Genomic DNA, 22,444 nt, shown 5'->3' with positions numbered 1-22,444 from the left:
GGTTACATGAATCTACATAAGGGATCATATCCACACTTTGCACCAGTGGCAATTTCCTGGTGTTATACATTGTTATGTACAGTGTAACCATGGGGGAAACTAGGTAAAGTGTACATGGGACCTCTCTGTACTATGTTATAACTTCCTGTAAATACACAATTATTTCAAAATAAAAAGTTAAAAAATATAACATGTCTCAAGTCAGACAGACTGTTCAAATCTCAGCCCTGTCATCTATTAACTGCGTAGCTGAGGATACATTTCTTAACCTTTTTTGTTTGTTTTTAAGAAATTCCAGATAATTTAAGATAATTTGTGGTAATGAAAATGTTATACTGAGGCTAGTAAGAAAATGATTGGAAGTGAAAGAACACAAGCCTTGATATTTTACCTTCCTTTGCTTTCTACTTTTCAAATCTGTACAGAAAGAGGGTGGAGAGGTAGTATGGGAGAGGGCAAAAGAAAGAGTGAGATCCATGCAGAACTCAATTGTCAGTGTATAAGTCACTACTTGTGCTTTTTTTATCATAGGGTGGTATTCTTAAAATGTTTGTTCTCTTTCTTGGGTGTAGCTGTCACATAAGCCTTTGTTACTTACCTAAACTATTAGTTCAGCTCTTATGTTATTCATTGCTCTCTCCTCTCTCAATGGTTCTAATTTAATACTATTAATAATTTCATTTTATAGCCATGCCACCCTGAACACGCTCGATCTCATCTGATCTCGGAAGCTAAGCAGAGTCGGGCCTGGTTAGTACTTGGATGGGAGACCACCTAGAAAGACCAGGTGCTGTAGGTGTAAAAACAAGTAATAATAAATAATAATTTCATTTTGTCTTATCTTAGGCCTTCAATTATAGTCACATTTCAAATCATTTACAACTAACAATCTCTCAACCACCATCTTAGGTGTGTGTTTAAACAGTTACCAAAGGTTGATCTCTTTTAAATTCTTATTAATGGCATTACTTCTTGCTTTTGTTCTAATATTGATTTACAATCTAACATTTTCATTTTCAGAGCTCCTAGAGATGGAATCATTACGTTTTCATGTATGAAAAGAAAATTATTCCAAGTACTTCTATTCTTAAATAATCACTTTTCTCATTTGCAATTTGGGTGTTATAATGTCTAATTTAAAGACTTGCTATGGGGATCAAATGATATAATGGATATAATGGGCACAGCATGTTGCCTCTGTTAGTTTAAACATTGAATAAATAGTAACGCAATATATCAACACCTATTTCTTCTTCTGGTGCTGTTTACCTTCAGATTTGTTCATGGACATTCTGTTTCTCCCACTGCCTCGTATAACAGTCATCCAGTGTTCATAGCTGTGCCACATTTTCTGGGTGTTTTCGCCTCCCATGGATCCCACTGCTCCTATCATTTCTTGCTCATGACTTAGTGAACATCAGATTCTACTGGGGACTGAAACCAAATTGAAAAGAGGTTGTTCTTCCATTTGTTTTGTTCAGGTATCGCTTAATACTCCACAACAGAAAGTTTCCTTTTTTTTTCCCCTCTAAGACTCACTCAGGAGTCACAAGTCTGTAGGGCTTCAGGTTTGGGGGAGCTTTGGGGAAATCATCACATTATATTGAAGATCTCTTCAACCGTCAGGGAGCTAACCTACAGTTTTAGACAGCAATTATGCAGGTCTCCTCTATTTCACACAGACTGAGTTCCTTTTTAGGAGGTTGCTCAGTTTCTCAAAAAACTAGACTTGTTCCAAAGGGACACGTTTAATATGTCCCATAACAAAATCAAAAGGAAGCACTTCCTTTATAATTTCACTTCCCTTATAATTTCATGTTCAGAAAATCCACTAATTGGACAATATGTATTCATAGTCATACTCTTTCTCTCTGTCTCTCTCTATTTCCTGAAATACCTAAATGAAAAGTCATATGATAGAAAATTAGAAGCTATTCTAACAAACAGCTGTATTATGATACATTAAGAGACAGGAGGCAATCTTCACATCTAGTAACAATGAAGAATACATTTTCCTAAACTCTGTAGGCAGCCTCCACCTCTCTTATTTGTATATATATATATATATACACACATACACACACATACACACACATATATATGTGTATATATATATATATACACATACACACACATATGCACACACACGTATATATGTATATATATAATTATATATATCTAATTATTATCTACATGTATATATATATAAAATTTAATTTAAAATGCAATAAGCCCATTCCAATATACAATTACAAGCAATATAGTGAAATAAATTTAACTAAGATTTTATGTCTTTATCATCATGTCAAAAATTAACACTCTCTTTTCTTCAATTTACATGCTAGGCAAAGATTTAATCTCCTGTTAACACATACACAAATATTTTTTATAAAGGAAAAAAAACAAGCATAACTTAAGCAAGTGTGACTGCATGCTTTCAACAGGCACTTTTTCTTTTGTTTAGCAGGAAAGTGTAATGTTACTCTGCAGACAGCTAAGAGGTGGAATAGTGGCTACCTCTTGTGTTTGGCAGCCTGCCAACATCCCTAGCAATGGAGTCTGCTAAATCTTTTTTTTTTCTTATCATTTTTGCTCATGTAGACTGCTGAATACAATGCATAGAAACACAATCCTTTCAAAATTACACTGCTTCCAATGCTCTTTACAATGTTTTTGGCCACTATTTACTAAAGCCCAGTTTCCGCTAACTTCCCATTTTTAATGACTCTTTTAATAATTTCTTGAATTCTACTTTCATGAAGCAATTCTAAGAGTGGAACAAATTTTCCCCTAAGAAATTTGGGTAAATATGGCTAGGAGCCAAAGCAGAAAATCTGCTTTGCGAAGCAGTAACCTGCCATTTCTTACATATTAAACTCATTATTGTGAATTTGACAATTAGTCACCTCTTTCTTTCCTAAATGTTTCTTACAGCCATGGGCACTTAGAAATACTGTGAATTTAAAAGTTTGTGAGTCTCAAATTAGTTCATGGTTGATAGGTGAATCCAGAACTGATTTAGGAGATTAAGGTAGGTTAATACTACTGATGTTTGCAAGGCAGTTTCAATATTTCTTCTCATCACCTTAGCACATATCCTATTATAATAATGAAATTATTCTGAAAATCATCTGTTTATATCTGTTTTAAGTACTAGTTCAACGTTATATTTTTCCCTGATGTAGAAAGGATGTAGCTTAGTAATTCATCTAGATATTATGATACATAAATTAATCATTATTTGATTTTTGAATCCATAATGCTATATCAGATGTACTAAAGCAAGAAAAGATATTTGGAATACTATACATGAGATATTGCAATTTAAGAGGATTTATTTTTTATATTTATCTTCAAATATGAATATACATAATATTACTATATTTTGTATGTTTTCTCTGTTTAAAGATAATCTAAATGTCCTATGAAATTATAAGTAGAAACTCAATAAAAGGGAAATATCCTTAATTTAAAAACTATTTTAACTGAAAAATTTGTAGAGTGTGATAAATGATACATGAATTAGATGTTAATGGAGGAATTTGTATAACATAGGGCCAAAAGAACATTTCTTGTCTCGTTTTTACTCTTAATATTTTCCTGAGAGAAAGCTAAACAAATTATATAAGTAAATTATGCAGATAGTAAATGAAAAGTCTTCATTACAGTACACCATTGAAAGTTTTAGTCCTCAATTACTCTTGTTGCACTTTCTCATCCTTCCCTTTTGGTGCAGAGGATATACTCATGGCACAACTCTCCCTAAAATAATCTCTTCATAGATGCTACCCATGTCTGTTGTCCCATGTCTGCAACCTGTTAGAGCTTTGATATGGCAGGAGTTGAAATGTAACATTACTCAATTTTACTGTTTTACTTTTTATGTTCTATATGAGGTCTAGCTTCTCCTTTGAAACTCAGCATTTGTTATACCTTTTTGCCTTGGCCAAAGCTTTCATTTTTTCATTTCCTCAAATTGTTGTCTTTTTCTGTGTCAATGGTGTTACTGTTGCTGCCTGTACTGCTGCTTAGAAGCATTCTGGGAAGGAAGCCAGCTCCACATTTGCATTGGTTATAAATCAGGCAATTTATTAATGGTGCATCATGACCAGAAGTTCCCAAAACATCGCTTCCCTGAGAGTTACCACTTGGTCCTATAGATGCCCCCAGAGAACTCTGCTTCGGGGAAGTATTCTTTCTACAATGTAAAATCTGGGAGCATTTCAGTGTGAGTAAATCACCCAACGACTTTGGTTTTCTGTATTTAAAAAGTGGTCTGGGTCCTACAGAGATGTTATGCATAATTCTATCATTTTCAATAAGATCATGTTTTAAACACAATTTGGAAATGACGTGTGAATTGTTTTGTGAATCTTATACAGCTAGTTGGCTTTTGTTTGTTTGTTTACCCCATCTGCTTAGCACAGAATTTTATATATGTTCAGGATATACCAATACCTTACTTGCATTACGAAAACAGATTATTTTACTTAGTGGAATTTTATTTGGCACATAATGCAAATCTAAATTTCTATGAAAATCACAATGTACCCAAATATATACATTTAAACTAAAAGTATAATTGATAGCTACCTGAAGAGAATATTATCATCACTGTAAACATCAATTGAAAGAAATATACATAGCCAAGCAATGTATTTGCTCTAGAATGGTGAAATAGGTCTTCCTCTAAACATTTTTTTTTTCTCACTGCTAAACCTAATATATCATATGATAACTTGGAATTTTTATTTTTATTGTGATAAAATAGCTATACTACCTTGCATTTTTAATGCAAGTATCCTTGACCTAATTAAATTGTGATTATTTGAGTAAACCAAGATTTTGAATCTGATGTTTTTATTATCTTGTTTGCTTTACTAAATTATAGAAAGGGCCTATAGGATCAAGAGCATTATTTCCTATAACAGCTTTATACTGAGATCTTCCTGGCATGCCTAAGCCTTTTCTTCCCACATATGACATAGTTTGTTTTCAGTGACTAAAGAGCCTTTCCCATATTTATTCTTATTTTACTCCAGCTAGTTTTTAATAATACCATTATTTAAAATGTTCAATTAAAAATTAATTTAACACACCTTAGATGTTATATGCTAGATGAATTTCCTTACAAATCGATATAAAGCAATATATTTAACTATAAGATATGAGAGTCAGAAAGGAGCACCAAATTAGAGAAAGCTTTCTTAGTTATTAAGTTCCTATATAGTTCTCTGTTACCTCTCTCTCCTTCTCTCTCTCTCTCTCCCTCCCTCTCCCCCTTTCCCCTCGCCCTCCCTCTCTCTCTGTCTTCCTTTCTTCTATCTCTCCTACTCTCTTGGAGAATAGACTGAAATGTTTAACATTAAATCATATAGAAAAAGCATAAATACCTGCAACTTCTGGTAGGTACATATTTTACCAAAGTATGAAAAATACATGCTCAAAATTTCCTGAGTCCACGTGGTTTCCTCTCCTATAGCCCCAATCTCTAAGTAGAACCTAAATTATTTCTATATAATATGGAAATGTGAAAAATGGGCTTTTCCTTTTTTTTCTCATGCCTTTTAACATAATGCCTAAGACCTTAGTAATCTCTTACTGAATCTTCTACTTTACCTTCTCTATCTACTCAGTCTTCCACAGTGACTTCCCTTTACTGTTCCCCAATACACCGGGTATGATTTTAAGTCAGGGCTTTGGAACTAGCTTTTCTCTATGCATAAAATATTCTTACTCCAGATGTATGCATGGACCTCTCCCTCACCCCCTTCAACTCTCTTCCAAATATTACCTTATCAGTGATATGTACCTTAACCTTCTTATTTATAATTGCAAATGGCCCTTGTTTTGTCCTCTCCACTTTTCTTACCCTGTTGTAATTTTGTAGCATTTCTTTGCTTATAAAATATCATATATTTACTTATTTATTACAATCTTTGTCTTTCCCTTCACTAGAGTGTAAGCTTTAGGAGAGCACAAATATTTTTGTCTGTCTCCTCCAGCCTCCCCCTTCCCCTCAACCACTTATTCCAAAATCTAACCTGGAATAAAACAGGACCTGGAATAAAACAGGCCCTTCACTTATTTATTGAATGAATAAATGTATGACACAGAAGATATTATATTACTTTAGCCAGAGAAATAACTTCCTTATTGACATATACAGAACTGCTAAACTGTAGTTTAGATACCACTATCTCCTTGGAAGATGAAGATGGGATGGGAGAACTTTATAAAAATATTCATTTTCATAAAAAGCATACCAATTTTATTTAGACTCTTAGATTGTATATTCTTAGGATAGTCTTGATGAGGGGCACTGATGGACATTAGTGTGGAGGAGACTAAAGCCACCTGCTCCTGTGTTCCCTGGGCATAGACTTCTTTGGCGGCTGAGAGAGGAGAATCCTCATATTATTAAAATCATAAAGCTTATGTTGGAATGTAGAGTGTGTGAAGGATATATGAAGAAAGTAGTGGTATTTAATTATATACTTGATCAAAACAGTACATGTAAATGTAATAGAAGGCCATAAAAGTTACTTTTTAAAATAAACTGACTCTACATTCTGCTGATTTATAGTCATTTTATATACATCTCTCCTTTTTAAGTGCATTTCAGTGTGTCCTTTCTTTTTTTTTTCCTAACCCACTCTGGGGAGGTTTTTTTTTAAAAAAAATATGTTTGCTAATGATCACATACACGTGCAGAGTGATGTATATTCAAGTAATTTGGAAACTGCACAGTGCTATACAAGCAATTTTTTATTTTAATTATTATTATTTAGTGGCAATTGTGTTATGATTTAGTTAAACTTTACCATATTGTTCCAGTATATTATCAGTATAAGAGTGCTCATAGAAGCTCAATATCATTTGTGATTGTACTTTCTCTTTATAATTTAGTTTGTGTGAACATATAAAGGAAAAGGCATTGACAGGTTTAATTTTTTTTTTTTCCTTTTTCTTTCCCATGTTTGAGTAGCTATAGCATAATTAAATCTATACAATCTCCCTCTCCATTTATCTATTTAACTCTTATTCCAGAAACGAGATACCGAGATGATTAGCTGTTTTTCACTGTTGCCCGAGCCATATCTACTGCCTAGGAATCTTGAAACTAAAAGTGAGATGGAAAATTGAGCCTTAATAAAAATGCTCTTGATATTCTTTCTCCACATTTTCTCATTAAATATTACAGAGAAGAGGTTCACTGATGCTGACAGAGTAGATGATTGTGCCTGGAAGAAATATTGTCATGGCAAGTACAAATTAGATCATCCTGGACCAGCTTGTGTTTTGCTGTTTCAGCTGCTATGAGTGACTATAGCAAAATAATTTTTTATTAATATGAATAAATAAATCAAGTAGAAAATTACTTTAAAAATAGTGATTTTGACATTGCAACACCATTTCAATCCAAATGAGCACAATATGACAAGAGCCACACGATCACCATCAGCCCTCATCTTTTTAAAATTCTTATTTATATATTTAGAAAGCAGTTACTATATCTAGAGCTAAATAAATTGATGTATTCAGTAAACATCTTGCCTACTTCATTTCTCACCTCTGCTATAATTGTTTTCATGATGTAAAAGGCAATATTTTTCAAAAATTGTTTTTTGGCACAATAGGTAAATTGATAGTGTGTCTGGAATATGGGCTCATTTTGGGAGTAGGAATAACATAAGAGTAAGGTAAATGGCTAAGGCATGACTAACATTTTGGAAAAGATTCTCTAGCCATTTCATGGGCATGCAGATATTTCAAATATGGGGGAACCTCACATTGTCTATTTTCAACAATGTTCTCCTTCAGGAAAAAGAAACACTTCTCTCTTTAGTGGCATATTATACAAAGGAAGTATATCAACCCCATACAAAAAAAAATATATATATATATATATATTTTTTTTTTTTCATGAAATGTAATGGATACGTTTCAGGAACATCATACAATCACAATATAACCTTTAAGGATCAAAATATATACCATTTATAATAATATGTATTAAATAATAATACCCCAACTTATATATTAGAAAAGTTTATTATTTTCTCATCTAGTCTTATGATCTTTACCTTTAAGATGAATTGTGGTTAGATATTGTTTATTTGCACTCACCAAAATATATTGAGTTCTAGAAATGTACAGACAGCTGAATACACATACATATCCTTTCATCTACTAAGAGGCTGCCTTTAAAAAGTATTAAACACTACTAATGTTTTATTTTATTTTATTAATTATATTAAAAAATTTAGAGGAAGGAGAGTAGATATATAATTTTAGCAGACAGTAGTTAAAAGTCTACGCTGTGGAAGTAGGCAGATCTTGATCAATCTTATTCTACCCTTTATTACTTGTATGAGAGTGGTTATGTTCTGATACATGAATATGAAACATCCCATAATATGAGCAAATCTTTCACTTTACAAAGGAGAGAATTTTTTTTAAATGGGAAATTTAACCATAAATTCTTTCGAAAGTATAGATGAAATACATATATTTATTTTTATATATTTGTTTATATATATTTATATATAAATATATATTTAAATATATATGTATAATAAAAATTACATAAAATATCTTAATTTGGAATTATTACTTGGTCTTTGCTCAGATTTTATGAAATACATTTCTTTGCATTATTCATTTGCATCCTGTGACCTCAACAGCTTCCTCTTCTTTGAGTCTCTTAGCTCAAATAATTTTCCAGAGACCATCACTCTGAAATACTCAAATTTATGAATCTATGAGTGGAAAATTTATTTTATAAACTTTGTTAAAGAAAATTAGGTCATTTCTATCCATGCATTTATTCTTAGGTGTATATTCATGAGCTCCATAAGGTAACTGCTTACTTTGATATGGTTGGTGATTTTTAAAATGTTTGTTTAAAATTACATACAGTAGTTAATAATTATGAGATAATATCCCCAGAAATAGTCACTAAATTGGTATTATATTTCTTTGAATTTTTCTTTTAAACTCATATAGGTGACCTCTATAATTGGGCCAAGCTAGAATTGATTGAATCCTCCCTAAACATGATGATCAAAATAAAATGACTAAATTTGTAAGGAATCAAATGTAAAGTGATCAATTCATTAATATTTATATAACAAAAGTCTTTATTTCATAGTTGGGTATATCCATTAAATTTGTCTCCATTTTTTATTTTAGGTCAGATTAAAGGATAATTTTACTGATCTTTCTGGAGAGTAATTAGGTTTAAATTAACAATGTGCTTAGCTTATTGCCTCGTGCATAGTTAGTAGTTAACACATGACAAATAAATGGTAATGTCTAGTATTTCTAAAAAGAATCACCACCTTTTATAGTGTATTTTTTAATGTTAATTATTAAAAGGTCTATTAAAAGATGTACACTTTAAAAAAGACATCCACACATAATGACAGGCCATGTTGATAAATCCATCATTTTATATTTATTTACAAACTGAATCATAATGAAATAAAAATTGAAAAATGGTGATGCCATTATGTATCAACTAACATATTTTTCATTTTAAATTTTTGTTTAAAACATATTTATAAGAGAAAATTGTGTCTATAACCATATACTAATTTCTGATTTACATGTTGAGTATAGATTTTTTTTTTTTTTTTTGCTATTGCCACCATACAATGGTGAGTCTTAATTTTCACATGTTAGATTCTAGAGATCCATTTCTAAATTAAGAGTTGAGAACTTGAATATGTTTAGTTATAGAAGCAATGAGATTAAGGGTGTTTAGATTCCTAGAATAGTCTTCTAAAATCTATTCAATTCACATTTTTATTAAAATAGTGTGTGTGTGTGTGATGAAAAATTACAGAATACTGCTGTCGCATAGAAATTAGATACAATGGAATAAGAAATAGATACTTATGTTCAAAACTGTGCCTGAAGAAAATCGAGTTTAATTAGTGGACAGCAAAGTGGAAAATAGAAAATTTTGAATGTTTTGAAGCAGGATTCTCAGCATGTCTGTGAGCTTGAGAGATTGCTGACACTAGTTTTTATGACAAAATTTATCTCAAAATTTTTTGCCTTTTTTACATTAATATTGATAGATCCTTAGCTCAGTCCTATGGCTTGGTAAAAAAGCACAGTATTTAAATTTGGTATTGTTTATGTCATTAATTATGTATGTGTTTCTTCATTTGTCAAATACTTTTTGGGCTTCTACTCTGTGCCTTTGCACTTGACTAAGCATTAGTAATTCTAGGAGGAATAAGCTATGGTCTGTACACTCACATACTTCATACTAATAGGAGGAAACAGATGTTTAAACTGATAAATTCTATAGTGTTAAATGTGCTGTAATAGAAACACGAACAGATGGAGTACAAGGGAAGAAGTGGTCACCTATGGGCCAGTGAGAGCACAGGGATACTAGTCATCAGTGCCAGGAGACAGTGTTCAGTATTGTTATAAGATGCACATCTAAAGAGGAAGGCTGAGCAGAATCTTGGCTATTTACACTATACCAAGACTTTAGAAAGTTTATCTTATAGGCAACATAGAACTATTGAAAGATTTTGATCAGGAAAACTCTCTTGTAGTTATGTGAGCTTTAGTTCTTTAATCTATAAAATAAAGAAGATTACCTTGATATTTTCTATCTCTTTTTGTTCCAAAATTTTATCAGCTCAGTTGGGTCATTATTTTGTCTAACGAGGAGAAACTGACAGGATGAGGGAGGCAAGAGAGAGGGTGAGACAGAGGAGAAGAGAGAGAGAATAAAAGAAAAATAAATGAGAAATTTAGATGTGTTCATTTGCTGATTACTTATGTCAGCCACCATGCAGTATTGTCAACCAAAGAAAACTTGACTGCTATTTGGAGTAGCCAAGAAATGGGGAGAGCAAGCAATGTGAGTGGTTCATTCTCATTCCTTTATTTAGAATAACTATTTTACAAGACCTACTTTTGTGAAGAAGCTTTTATGAGCTTTCAGAGTGTGATAATGATTTTTGCTTTTTACTAAGGTTTGGTAGCTTTATTAAGAAAACACGGATAGAAATGAGTCTAAGAATAGATCCTAATCCTACCTGTAAACTTTGATTTAAAATTTCGGGGTTTAGATGCTGAAGATATAGTAGTAAGTATGAAAGATTATGGTCCCTATTTACTAAAATTTAGAGTCTTAGTGGGGGCAGAGAGATGGACAAACAGTAATTAAATGTGAACGCAAATAATATTTACCAGTTAGGTCCTTATAAGATAGGTGTATTCAGCTAATAAAAACATAAGACACCAATTTAAATTTGAATTTCAGATAAATAGTGAATAAATACACTAAAAACATAATGAAATTATTTGTTAATTATCTGATATTCAAATTTAATAGGCCATACCATTTTGCCTGGAAACCATATATATTCATAAATTTTCAGACAGGCTAATAAAAATAGGTAATTTAGTCACTGAATAAAATTTCTTTTCCTTTTCCTTGGGGAAAACTTATTTCCAAAAATGATTTTTCAAAGCCAAACATCTTTCTTTAGTGATGTTTTAACATTTGAGATTATGCCTACTTCATAATTATGATCCTTATATCTTTTCTTTATCCACTAAAATTATTCTCCAATATTCCCATGATTACTGTTTTGTTTTCATAGGAATAAAATCAATCCCTGAATTATCCAGGACTTCTTAAAACTGAAAGCTTATTTCAGCAAATTTAAGCTAGTCACTATTCAGAAACATTTTGTGTTATCTCCTTAAATATAATAGCACTTTAAGGCATTATTTATTGTTGTTAGTTTACACTTACAACTTTGCTGATTTTATAATTGAAGTTCAGTTTGACTTTATATTATTCTCTAAATGCACAGGATTCACTCAGATTCTTTCCTAATTCCACTATGTCACAGTAATTCATCTCCCTCTTCTGAGGGATATCACTGACCTTTCAGAATGCAGTGATAATGCTGGCTTTTCACCAGTGGTTGGATTATGCATTAGAAGAGAGTGATGGGGGTACATCTGTAAGGTTAATCCTTGTCTGAACTCCAAAGTATTACTTGTAATTTGAGGTGATTTGTTTTATGAGGTGTAGGCTGGACCTCAGCAGTAAAGGACCCTTGGAGGCTTTCTTCTCTCATATTTTCTTCTCCTTCTGATACAAGTACAAAATAAGCCCTCGCTAAGGGGAAGAACCATGTTAAATTTAATTTATTTGAGAAAATTTAAAATTTAATATACATTTAGTACATAATTTATTGCTAATTAATTGACACTACCTTAAAAGAGCTTGCAGAATTCTCACTAAGAAGACCAAGACTTGAGCTTTGAGGATTGTTCTCAGAGAAAATGAAACTAGAACAAAGGTATGTTAGAAAAGCCAGTTTCAAGGGAAAAAAAAAGTACAGCAAGATAAATAGTACAAGAAAATTGAAACATATCAGTGGCTTAAAAGAAAATTAAAGAAAGTTTGATTACTTAATCTGATGGAAATTTAAATTTATATTTTAGGGGCTAAAGAGAGATTGTATGGAACAGTGGAATACAGACCATTTTAGAAGTTCGAAATCAAAAGAGAAAAGAGAATAGATTGAATGTTAAACGATGATTTGTTTGAAGTTTTGAAGTAGAAATCTTTCCTTGATTAAAAGTAGAGGATAATGATCAAAGAAGTATAAATGACCAAAAAGGTCGAGATAGCAATGAGGTCTCTAGAAAGTCTAGAAGAAAAAATAAGGCTTAGGAAAACAGAAATACATGTTCTTCCAATGAAAAGAAGTAAAGGTATTACAGTGACAAATTATTTTTAAATATGGAGAGAATAGATGATTAAGTAATACCATATGGTTCAAATCTTTTAACATCATCTGCTTTAGAGAAAAAAAAAGTCGAGTTTTTAGCTTATGGAAGAGAGAGCTTGGATATAGGCTTTATAGAGAATACATCAGACAAGATATACAAAGTGATTGAAGGAATAACAATTGCTAATGAAAATCTTGTTGAAATTAGGTATTAAAATTTACAGCAGGGCAGTTCTGCTTTTTGACAAAAATATTAACATTAATCAAAAAGATGATAGGAATTATTCAGGATCAAAATATTAGTGACCTAGGGAAGATTGGGGATAGTGATGATAGTGAGGACACATAGTGATGGTGACAGATAGTGACAGGACGACTGCTGTTAGTGAAGGCAGCAATATTAGAACTAAACTGAATCTTAGTATGAGTAGTAAATAAAATGTAGTCATAAGTCAGCTAAAAAAGCAAATGACAGAAATAAGTGATATAGAATTTAGACGTGGATAACGTGGAACTTTAATAATTTAATGAGAATTGGATTGATACTATCTAAGAAGGTTCTAGATTTTGAATATGGAGAAATAATAAGTGATAAGTTCTATGTTAGAAGTTAGGAGGTGTAGTAAATGAACTAAGGAAACATTTTCAAGGTGTAATATGAGCTGGCAGCACTGGTTTCAAAGGTGTCAGTAACAACGGATAAAGGGAAAAATTCTGATCTAAATGTTTGAATCATGAGGATGGTAGGGTGATTTGGATTTTTTAATCATTGTAGGTAAAATGTTTTCTACAAACTGAAACCTAAAGCAATTTTGCCTTATAGCATAATCCTGCCTAAGCCTCAGTTATTAAGTTAAATTTTATGTGCCAAGTAATGTTTCCTACAAGTATAACCACAGGGTTGTGATTCATATGCATATTTCAGAAATAGGAGGATTGCACATAACTATAAAAGGATTGCCCATGGTCATAAATTAGAAATTACATCAAGAAAATTTTATTGGACACACTTACAATACGGTTCTGAATAGAAGTCCAGTCATTGTGATGCTCTCATCCATACTTTATACTGAACTTCATCATAGAGCTTAAATCATCATTTCAAGACTAGCTAGTATTTATTCAAACTGCTTAGCTCATTTAATAATGTTATCTCTATCCCCAAACTTCTATAACCCTTTAAGAACTGGTGGTCTGTTAATAACTCCAGGTTATTTTACTTTTGTTCATGCTTCAGAAACTGTTAATTTTATTGTAGGCTTTGGTTGCAGATCTCTTTTCTTCAGATTATATTCTTGCCTTTCTGCCTGTCCCCTTTGGATTTGATGTGGAACACTGTCCCATTGATTCTTAAGCCTGCCTCTCTAATGTCATCTCGTTTCTCTCAAAACTATCTTCAGTCTATAGCTTTGAAACTCAGTCCCACCCTAACTCTTTTTGGGACAAGATGTGTGTGTGTGTGTGTGCGTGCGTGCGTGCATGTGTAGACACTTGTTCTTGCTTCTGAGTGGGCCTTGGTCATTTAAAATTTGTGGAAGGAGGTTTTTTTTTTTTTTTAGCTATTCCGATAAGACACTTAATATGTGATCTACCCTCCTAACAGATTTTTAAATGTACAATACAATATTGTTAACTATAAGCACTGTGTTTTATAGCAGATCTCCAGAACTTACTCATCTTAAACAAATGAAATTAACTCACTCATTGAACAACAATTTTTCATTTCTCCCTCACCTCAGCCCCTGGCAACCACCATTCTACTCTCTTCAATGAGTTTGACTATTTTAGATACCTCACATAAGTTGAATAATGTAGTATTTGTCCTTCTGTAACTGGCTTATTTCACTTAGCATAATGTCCTCCAGGTTGATACATGCTGTCACATTTGGCAAGATTTCCTTATTTTTTAAGCCTGAATAATAGTGCTTTATGGGTGTGTATGTATGTGTGTGTATATACATATTTTATCCATTTATTCATTGATAGACTTTTTTTCTGTTCCTTGGCTATTGCAAATAATAAGGAAGTGAACATAAAAACGCAGATATCTCTTTGAGATCTAGATTTCTATTCTTTTAGATATATACCCAGAAGTGGGATGGCTGTATCATATGGTAGAAAGGAGCTCAAAATAAGTTGATATGTTTTTTATTCTAACCCTATTTTCTGTTCATTTGGAGCCCCTGAGTATTTGGTTAAAAAGGAAAGTGATTAAAGTGCAGTGAGATGATATGTGGTGATAGCTTTTTAATCTTGAAATGTACCATATATAGCACTGAGATTTTTTTTTTTTGACTCATTAAAAAGTTTGTTAGTGTAAGAATATTTTAATCAGTCTACAAAAATGGATTCTCTTTGTGGTTAAAAAAAAAAAAAAATGAGTCCGATACCAGAACGGAAATACATTTGTTTGAGTGGTTAGCATTTCTTGATATTAAGTTAAAAGCAATTTAATGTGCTACATTACAATGTTTTTAATATAGTCAATCTTTGATTTTTTTTTTTAAATTTAATATTGATGTTTTCTTTCACTAACTTCCTGCTAAATGAGTTGATAAAAGCAGCTAGGCTAACCTTTGAATTCAGATTTCTCAAAGGAGGGAAGCCAAGGATATGGTGATCACTTTGAAATTCAGGCTGGGAAATAAAGTAGGTAGTCATGTTAGCAGCACGGGGCATTATTCACACGATGGAAACAGCCCTTTCTCAATAAAAGGAAATCTTGTATTGGGCAAGATAAAAGGAAGATTTGATCTTCAAGTGCTGGTTACTAACACTTATTCCTAGAGCAGTTAAAAAACTAGTCCCTATCATCTTGTTTATCTAGAAGCCCAGCTGAATGAAAACATATTTCTTCAAAATCTTCAAAAGGAAGAAAAAGACCCAGCAATATTACTTGTTCTCTCTAAACTGATGAAGACAATGCAGTAGGCAAAGGATCAAAGACCTCATATGTTTGCTTAGTCATTTTATTAGTGAATGTTGAATTTTATTGAAGATAGATTTTTTCTTTAACATATGAATATAGTAAAATTTTTGATGTTGAACAATCTTAACTTTCCTGTATTATTATTATTACTCTGGCAAGTTCAATTTGCTAGTAGTGTTTTACTTAATATTTTCGCTGTATACGTAAGTGATATTCATCTTCAATTTAATTTATTTTTTATTCTCTTATCTGGTGTTGCTACCAAAGTTATACTAATTCACCAAATAAGTCAGATAGTCATCTTTTATATAATCTTCTATGAAAGAGTTTGCAAAAAATAGGGATTATTCTGTTATAAGGCAGGATAGGTAGCACAGGGACACCCTCTTTCCCTCCAGGATATGGCTCTGGAAATTTTTCCTTTTTTAAGCCCTCCCCTGTTTTAGCCTGAGCAAAGAAAGATAAGCCCAAACTGGTCTTTCCTAGCTTATGTGTCGTCTTTGGCTAAGGCATGACCTTTGGCTAATTATAATATCATAATCTCATCTGCATTACAAATATTGTGGCTCCCATTATGCACCTGACACCATGACAGTTTCAGAAACACTATATAAAGAAAAAAGAGCAGGAAACAGAGCTCCCTGTCTACTGGGAGGAGACAACAAGGCTATGTCAGTATCGTGTTTCTGGGCTATGCCTCCAAGAATAAAAGTTCATAACCAGCATAACCAGACATCCTCACACAACACACTCTTTCTCTCTCTCATTCACCTATGATCCCCTCTTGAGTGTGTACTCTCACTTTAATAAAACTTGCATTTTTCTACTGGTTGCTTGTCTTTCACTTGAATTCTGTCTTACAGAATAAGACAAGAATCTGGTCACCAGAGCCCCAAGCCCTCTGGCAAGTTATAGATGATGGGTTATATGCAGATTATACTTTGCTCTTTCGTCAGATCTCATTAAAACAGATATAAACATTGTTTAGTAGTCTCTAAGTAGAGAGAAATAAACTGAAGTTTAATTATCTTTAAAGAGGGAAGCAAACAAGGAGCTAGTAAAATTTGCTTCCCCAAATCTCAGAAAGGCTTAGGAATTTGACACAGAAACAGTTCAGAGTTAAGGGATTTCAAAGACAGAGCCTTTATTCTCAACCCAATTTTTATCCTCGTACCAAAACAACAACAGCAACAACAAAACTAAACTAAACAAACAAAAAAAAACCTCTAATATTCACCTTTGTCTCCTTAGAGTTATTTTCCTGTATAGTTTTCTCATATGTTACATTTTCCAGTCATTTGTAAACTAAAGCTTTATTTGTAAACTAAATCTTTATCCACCCAAGGTGGTAAACATGTCTTTTTTTCTTACCATAAATTAGGAGACTTACAGGGAGTTGGTGTTGTTTTAGGATGAAAAGCGCACTACAAAACTGCAGGTCATTACTAGGCTTGCATTTGTCTTTATAATTCCTGGATCTCAAATATAATTCAAAGTGTGACATTTTCAAAGAGTTTCTCCTTAAGGCCACACCTCTTGGCTCTGTCATTGGGCTTCTGGACTTGCGGGAGAATAGAAATGTTCTGTCTTCTCGATACATTAATTCAAATTACAAAATAATGCAGCATTCTGTACATTTTGTACATCTTTGCATGGAAGGGTTTCCTAAATTTGGGTAGCATCATGCTCTCTCACATTCTCCACAGTTGCTATCACTCATATTTTTATCACTGGGGATGAGTGTCAGTTGTAATTTGTCCTGCATAATACACCAGGTCTAACTCATGTGCCTGCTCTGGTTCATTCAGCTTCATCAATCTACTGGGCCCTTGGTCACTAGCTCATGGAGCATCCCAGTTGCTGCTGCCATCCCTGCTGAATCTGTCTCACGGCTAACGACATTGTGGGTCTTGATTGTCTCTGGAATGAGTTATGGGCTCTGGTATGGCCTTTGTTGCTTTTCCTGCTTACAAGAACCACATCAGCTGTGACAATCCCACTTAACCTACTCAGATATGAAGAGGCTCTGGCTTCTCCCACTACTTCTAGACTTATGTAAAGTGCCCTTCCATAAAAGATATGGTTTCCTCAGAAGCCACCCAAGGAGCTAGTGATGCAATTAATGCCTAGAGTTGATGCAAATGTGAATTAGTGAGGGGTAGGAGATCTCATGGAGTTAGCAAACAAATTTCTCTCCTTTTCTTTACTCATATGTACAAAGGCATGGAGATTCTGTATGGCTGTCCTAGAGATTTCATCCTTGGCCAACCAAACAACTGGATCTCTTCATGAAGCCAGCTTGGTAAAACACCACTTCGACATTGCCCAATTTCCATGCCTCTCTTTTCCCTGTGCTTGCCTAAGTTTTCCTCATAATAATTTCCTCTTTGAAGTATTTAGAATGCTTCCAATATCACAAATATTCTTGCTAAAGATACCCTATGGCTGTGTGTGTATGTGCATGTGTATGTATTTGTATGTGTGTTTGTATGGAAATAGGTGATAGTTCAAAATAAGATATTTTTACACTCTGATGGCAATGCTTAAACCTTAAAATTTATAGTTTATTACTGTGGCCACAGCAGCTAACATGTGTTCACCCAGCAGGATTTTGCTTTTTTCAGAATCTGTTAACATTCCCTATATGTATTCATCTCACTATAAAAATAGATCTTTTGCCTGAGGCAGCACAGGTAATAAAAATTAGAGGAGATATTGATAATGTTCCATTAATTTCACTCTGACATAGACAGCTCAGTGACTTACTCGAGACAACAGTTATCTACAGTAAAGTAGGAAAGATTTAATATAATTCATTCAAAGACTTGCCCAAGTTTTCTTTCCCATGTGGAAACTCTTGGACCATCTGGTTTGCTTCTGCTGAAGCACCTGGTGTATTACTGGCATTGAATAAACGTACTATATTGATAACAGAGACAGGGTTATACACACATCTCTCACAATGATTTGATCACAACCAATTCACTTGTAGTAATGTTCTTCTTAATAATGTTATTTACATTATCAGTTATATCAGAGAGAACTCACAATCTTAGCCTAATGTAAATATTTTTTTCTTTCCTTCTTTTTTTTTTTAAAGCCACCTATGTCATATTACATAGCAGCTCAAAGATTGCATTTTAGATATTTCTGATTGATGGAAAGGTCTTAATGAACTCATTTTCAGCATAGTATCTATAAAGAAAATCAAGGGCCATCTGAAAAAAAAATTGATACAGGAAAGCTCTTGATCTGTTTTCTAATTCTCAATGATATCTGGTTGCAGTGAAATTGTAGTCTCCATTTATCAGTAGCCAATATGATAAAATTCCTTTTAGTTTTTTAGAGATATTTCATCTAAACTAACCATTTATACAAAGGAGTCTACCTAAATAATTTAATGCCATTTTTAAAGTGTTATGGAGATACACCATTAAGAGGTTGGTTGTACTTCACATAGCAAATTAATTTGCTTCTAGAACAAAGCGCATTCACTGGAGTCACTTGAATAACATATAAAATATACTCAGGAATTCTCTTCACCTTAGTGGTGGGGAAAAGGCAGAATAGAGCCTGATTTTAAACATAAATTTACTTAACCTGGACCTCCCCATCCTGGTCTTATATAACTAGGCTTCATTAGCTGAATAATGCTGCATTCTGCAGAGCCATGTCACATGGCCCATTGTAGAAGGACAGAGAATAGGATGTATGCATGTTGCAAATCTGAGAAAAGAAACATAGTGGGTATTGTTCCTTCTCAATTCTGTTTCAAATTCTTGGCACATGTAAATTCCATTAAATAGTAAGATTTTTTTTTTAATCTATTTTGGCACATCAAATTTTTAGTGAGAAATTTAGTCATAATTATTTTACTGAACTATTTTACTAAGAAAAATGTTAATTTTGCCATTTAAAAAGAATATCTTTTAGGTCATACCTGCAGTTCAATACTATAGCTCCTTAACATATTGCTCCTACGTTAAAACAGTTGCTACGTTTAGATTATCAAGTTTTGAAAATCCCTCTGGCTTTTCTGTAAGCACTCTGTTTCCAGAATATGCTATATTTAAATTTACATCATTTTTTCTTTGTCCCAGAAAGAAAAGACATAATGGGTTTTATTATAATTATATTTACAGACTATCCAAGTGCTATTGGGCAATATATTCTTGAGTATGGGCAATATATTCTTGAGTATTAAGGGCAATATATCCTTGAGTATTAAGGACAGCCTTGCAGCACTTCTGTGCTCATAATTCTTATTGATTTCAGTGAGTCTATGCAGACACAAGAACTGCGAGGTAGATTATTAGCAAATATAGTATAGCCTAGTATGTGTTGCCATTCTTTTTGGAAAGAAAGCGTCTGTGAATTGTCATTCTGAGATAATTGAAGCAGAGCATTAAGGAATAAGGATAACTGAATTAATTACTTATATGTGATTACATTGAAAATCTATGAGATTCACCTCTGATGACAGCATATTTTTTTTGGGGGGGGGGTAATTTCTGAAATGACAATTCCTTCAGATTGCGTAGTTCAGCACAGGCCCTGAGATTAGTTGATGTGATATGACTTTCATTCTCATCAAGGCATCATACTAACTTTCACTAGGGCTACTAGTGACCTCTTTGCCAAATCCAATAGATATTCTGAGTATTTGACTTACTTGAACTTTCCATAGACACTTCATTTCTCTTGAAATAGATTCTTTGTTTCCCTAACACTACAGTCTTATGTTTTTTTTAAGAAAATTTTATTTATTTATTTATTTTTAATGACAGTTGACATTTAATATTATTTTATATTAGTTTCAAGTGTACAACATAGTGGTTAGACATTTATATAATTTACAAAGTGATTCCCCTCGATTAATCTAGTAGCCACCTGGCACTAAATATTGTTATTACAATGGTTTTGATCCAACATTCTGTCTGCTTCTTTTCTGACTCTTTTGTGGCAGCATTCTTCTCTGTCCAACCATTGTACATTGAGTTTTTCAAGATTTATTTCCAAACCCTCTTCTCACTCTACTTTTTCCCAATAGGCCTGGTAAATTGTCATGGCTTTTCATTTGCCAATAAATAGAAACATACACCTTTATATATCCTAAGGAAATACTTCTCTAATTTATTCACAAACTTTATTCACAAAAATTTATTGAGGACCTATTCTTTGTAAGGCATTGCGCAATTTACTAGAGATGCAATAGAGAACAAAAAACAGATGGCCCCTGTCCTCAGGAAACTAATGCCTATCGGAGGGGATGCAATCAATCAAATAATCACATAACCAGTAAAATTACAATCAGAGTTAACCATTTGAAGGGAAAGAAACACAATTGTAAGACAACTTATATGCAAAAAAAACACATTGTATTAGACTATCAAAATACCCAATTGTTTTGGACATATAAAGATGTAAGATGAAAGACAGAAGCTGGGAGATGTGAAAAATGTTTCAAGCAAGGGGCAGAGAAATTTCAAACAACCTAAAATGGGAGAAAATAAAAAGTAGGCCAGTTTGTCTCAAGGATAGTGAAACAAGAAATGAAGTCAAGGGTCAGATGATCTAGGGATTTTGTTGTTCCTGTTAAGCATTTGAGTGTTTATTTAAAAAATACTGGATAAAATAAGTTTTTATTTATTTGCATGTGGTCATTATACTTATGCTTGCTTATTCTCTAAAGCTACTGAAAGTATTATGAATTGTGGAGTTCACTTATCAGCTTACTTTGGGGCTCCTTATCAACCGAAAATTACTGGGATATCAAAATACAAAGGATAAAACTTTGGAATGATCTTTCTCAAAGTTCTTTCTATTCTGTAGCACCAAAATACATGCAAGATGTGTAAATATGGCTTTAAACTCATTTCTTTATTGTAAACTGTTTTCTATATGCAGTCAATCCACAGGCAATGTTTAATTACTGAGAGTGTGTGTGTATGCATGTATGTATAGGGTATAGTTCCTGGGAAGTGTGGAGATATTACTAAAATGTAAAACATCCTCTCAAAAATCATGATGTAGTTGGAAGTATTTAACTGGCAGAGTTTAGAAGAATGTAATATTAATTAAACAAAAAGCTAAGGGAAGCTGTCTTTAATTTACTAAGAGACTTAATTGCATGCTTCTTGGAAGGATTTCAGAATAAAGAGACTTTTTGATGGTCAAGTGGAGGCAAATAGGATTCCTGGTAGAATTGTGAACTACTTAAGGTCTCAAAAATAATTGTGTATTTTGACACTAAAATGAGCCTGGAGAAAGGAGAGTTTCCTCAGACTGTCTCAGAATGAAGCCCCCTCCACCCCCCACCCCCCACCAGCCTATGGGAGCTGGCTGCAATGAATAGCCATCTCAAAACTTGACTGCTCTGGAAATTTTAGTGTTCAGGTTCAATATGTACAGTTTGTCCCCTGGAGAGAGACATTTTCAATTGGCAGAAGATAGGGAACAGATTCAAGATTAGGAAATCATGCACTAATATCTCAGAAGCTGAGCATCTAGTCTAAAGCAAGGCTAGAGAAATGTATGGATATCATAGGAGTGAAAAAAAGTCATACCACTTACACTGAGATAGAAATTTGAAGCAGGGCCAGTACTCGGGCAGTATTGCACAGCAGAAACTACTGATGATGGAGAAAGTGTAACTGTGGGGCTACAGAGAATACATTTTTTAGATTTCTGTGTGGTTTTAGTTTTCTAAACAACAACAGCAACACACACA

At 32.9% G+C, this 22,444-nt stretch overlaps 1 protein-coding gene and 1 pseudogene across 1 annotated transcript in view; both read left to right on the top strand.

The window, feature by feature from the left end:
- CTNNA3 (catenin alpha 3) overlaps positions 1-22,444 on the top strand; it is a 1,416,183-nt gene that overhangs the window by 1,170,650 nt on the left and 223,089 nt on the right. The gene's annotated exons all lie outside the window — the stretch shown is intronic.
- Positions 681-799, top strand: LOC120609796 (uncharacterized; annotated as a pseudogene).

The sequence above is a fragment of the Pteropus medius genome, unplaced genomic scaffold, assembly GCF_902729225.1.
Source record: "Pteropus medius unplaced genomic scaffold, Ma_sr-lr_union100, whole genome shotgun sequence".
NCBI lineage: Eukaryota > Metazoa > Chordata > Mammalia > Chiroptera > Pteropodidae > Pteropus > Pteropus medius.
This window is presented reverse-complemented; position numbering and strand designations above follow the sequence as displayed.